Raw genomic sequence first — 3,688 nt, 5'->3', positions numbered from 1 at the left:
CTTAGGGAGCCCAGGGCCGAGCTCATGCCTCCTTCAATGCATCAGAGCCAACTGACCTTCTTGTCACCTGACAGGGGAGAGTTTCCCCGGTAGAACGTAGCGTGTGGAAGGAACACGTTATTCCAACCAGTTCCCTTCCCCTCCATCAGGCGCCTCGGCTGTCATGGGGGAGGCGATATAGCGACCAGGATTAGCAAACGTTTTTGTGAGGATATGAACAACCATAGGAGACATGGGGATCAAACCCAGGACCTTCTAGCTGTGAGGCGACAGCGCTACCGACTGCGCCACCGTGCCCTTCCTGATGATACTGTTAACTAGTCGTTCCGCTGCAGTCCGCTCACTTTAGAGCTGCTCAACTGTTTTCCTGACTGTTTGATAAGCAAGATCATTTAAAGCCCTTCAGGCTTTAAATTTCAATAATGACTACCTCCCCATGCATTATCCCGCTTATTAAACGGCTACTTAATAAATACATAAATACATTTACCCAAAAGTAACAACAAAACGAAGTATTTCCTTGCTTACGGCAATGAAAGTATTCCATAAGTATTGGGCTGGGCGGACAAGTTCGCCTCGCAAAAACAAATGACGAAATGGAAAAAAACTCGCCCCAAAACACACTCACCTACTGCCGATTTGCCTGAAATACCGCCGGATTTGCCCCGGGGCGACTGTGTTTTGGGGCGAGCGTTTTGGTATTCCCCCGTTGTTGTGCCACGATAAACAAGGAAGTGTAGTGGATCAAATAGAATCACTTTTCGGTCATTGCATCGTCTATTTCTCACTTCAAATGTTTTCAAAAACATTCTTGAGAGCAACGTTTAGTTGTAAATTACATTGTTTGTTTGTTTACATGGCTGTCATGTTAGATAAAGCATAAAACCAAGCAGCGCAGTTGGCACAAGCAGGTGCTCTGAGTCTCTGATTACACAGTTTCCTCGTCGGTCTCATCGGTCATTATCATCGGTCATTATCCAGAAATAATGACCGATGACTGACCAATCAGAATCGAGCATTCAACCAAGCCGTGTAATAAGCCATGTTTAATTTGGGTCCACTGGCTGTTTGCAGGGTGGTATTTTATATTTTTCCAGGTCACTGTTTTCACTGTTCCAGCTTACAGCCCCGGTTTTTCACTGTCAAGCTATGTAGTATATTTGCAGTTTCCCCGCTTGAAAGGGATGGTACAGTCCATAGGAGGTTTTAACTGGGTTTCACTCGTACAATGACCACAACTTTGTTTTCTTTTAAGTTCCTCTTTACTTTAGTTTTGGTTGTTGCAGTACAGCTTATGTAGGTAGTGTATAGTTGTTGTTGTTGCAGTACATCATATGTAGGGTATGGTTGTAAGGTGAAAAACCTCAAATGAAAAATACAAAAAATAATGTCAATAAATTTACATGAAATAATAAATGCAATGCATCCATGCTACACATAGATGTGTTAACCCTTGTGAATATTGTTTTTACTTTCTTAGTGTATTTTTATGAATTAGGTTTTTAAACAGGTCATACTAATTGCCCAAAAGTACAGTTTTGTCTCATATGAAATGCAAATATAATAGACTGAATGTTAGCAGCAATTCCAACCGTTTTTATCAATCTATATCTCAACAAACAAATCACATTTGTTTTTAAATCAACAATCATGTTGCTTTAACTTGAGCCATCAAACAAATACATGACAATGAACTAGAACGCATGTTCTAACAGGTTACATGTCGCCTTTCCGACATGTCGCCTTTCCGACGTTAACTAACCCTATACCTAACCCTAACCCTAACCGCACGCGGAAGCCACTAGTCGGAGTAGTGAGATGTCGGAATGCAGACATTACCCCGTTCTAACGTGTGCCACAGGGCACACAGGGCAGGTTTAATGACTCTTACACAAACAAACAGCTATCAGCTTTTTATATGGCAGCACCAGGGCTGCTTTGATGTGTTCTGCACGACGTTGCTGCTGCTGGACGCACACTTGTTTGTTTGTAATAATGGAGGCTTGTGGAGGATTCCTTCCTTCTCCCTTCTCTCCCTCTGTAGTTTGAATTACAGCGCTCCTTTCAGGTTTGGTGCTTTAAAGTGCAGCGACGCTGATTAGTCACAGGGAATGATTTCAGACAGCTGCCACTCTGTCTATCAGCCCTACTTTTTAACCCTTTGATCTCCAGTGAGGATTTTCCAAGTTGACTTCACACTTATGCAGGACGAAATTAAGACAAGAAATGGTGTGATAAAACAAAGCTTTGTTTTGTTATTTTAGTTTTTAGGACGATGGAGATTATGACCACAACTGCCGTCTATGACAATACAACCATGGATCTGTCTGATGGAAACGGTTCTTTCTGGGAGGATGAACTCCCGGAAATCAAATCCCTCAAGATCATGTCCCTCACCATTTTCAGCCTGGTCTTTGTGCTCGGCGTGTTGGGTAACGGTGTCGTCATCTGGGTGACGGGCTTCAAAATGAAGAAAACCATCAACACCGTTTGGTACCTCAACCTGGCCGACTTCCTCCTCACAGCGTTCCTGCCCATAAGAATCACAAAAACGGCTCTTGACAACCACTGGCCTTTTGGCAAATTCATGTGCAAACTGAACCATACCATTCTCTACACAAACATGTTTCCAGCATCTACATTCTGATGGCCATCAGTGTTGACAGATGTGTATGTTTGGTGTGTCCAGTGTGGGCCCAGAACCACCGCAGTGTCAGAAAGGTGTCTTGTGTGAGTCTGGGTGTCTGGGTACTGGCCTTGGCTCTCAGCTCCCCTTACCTCATCTTTATGGACACATCCCCTGATGAGGACATCATCTGGTGCTTAAGCAACTTTGCACTCACCGATGACGATGACTACAGTCCACAGGCAGAGCAGCTGGCGAAGTTTCGATTTGGGCCATGATCATAACTTGCTTCCTCATGGGATTTGTGGTCCCTTTCACTGTCATCGTCTCCTGCTATTCTGTCATCATACCGGCTCAGGAGGAATCGCTCACTGGCCAGCCACTCAGGTCGCCCCTTGAAAATCATAGCAGCTGTTATCACCACTTTTTTCCTGTGCTGGGCGCCCCTTCACATCATGGAACTAATTCTGTTGGTGAATGTCATGGTGGCAGAGCACAGTGAAACGGTGGATAATATGGTCAACATTGGGTTACCCATAGCTATCTGCCTGGCATTTCTGAACAGCTGCCTGAACCCGCTGTTGTATGTGTTCATGGGTCAGGATTTCAAAGATGTGTTTCGCAGGTCTATCCTGAGAGTGTTGGAGAAAGCCTTCACTGAAGAGGTGCCTTTGACCAATACTTCCACAAACTCAGGGACCACCAGATATAGCTACGGTAATTCCTTTTCTGAGGCACACGTGTAGGCAGTGGTGGGCAAAGTCTGAACCCCAGTACTTTGGTCAAAATATAGATACAGTGCTGGTTAAATATTGGTGAAATAAGTGAAAGTTAGTTGCTCTGTCAAGTTGCTCTGAATACTTGCTTATGTAAGTGTTCGAAAGTACATGCTTTAAAAAAATACTTAATTACTTAAATACAAATGACTAAGAACATGTTATCTTTAATATCAGTAGGCCTACATTAATCTATTGCAATGTTGACATCAAAAAATATTCCAAGATTGTCCAGAAACGTTCAAAGAAAATATCAATGTAGAAGCTCTTTTTTGTTTTGTTATCC

At 43.4% G+C, this 3,688-nt stretch overlaps 1 pseudogene across 1 annotated transcript; it reads left to right on the top strand.

The window, feature by feature from the left end:
• The first annotated feature begins 2,275 nt into the window (after positions 1–2,275).
• LOC311041955 (chemerin-like receptor 1) lies at positions 2,276–3,372 on the top strand (annotated as a pseudogene). The gene has a single exon. The product of its transcript is annotated as a chemerin-like receptor 1 (transcript).
• Positions 3,373–3,688: the final 316 nt, after the last annotated feature.

This window comes from Gymnoscopelus microlampas (assembly GCF_963454915.1).
Source record: "Gymnoscopelus microlampas genome assembly, chromosome: 3".
Taxonomy (NCBI): domain Eukaryota; kingdom Metazoa; phylum Chordata; class Actinopteri; order Myctophiformes; family Myctophidae; genus Gymnoscopelus; species Gymnoscopelus microlampas.
The sequence above is the reverse complement of the archived record's forward strand: the minus strand, read 5'-3'. Positions and strand labels throughout refer to the sequence as shown.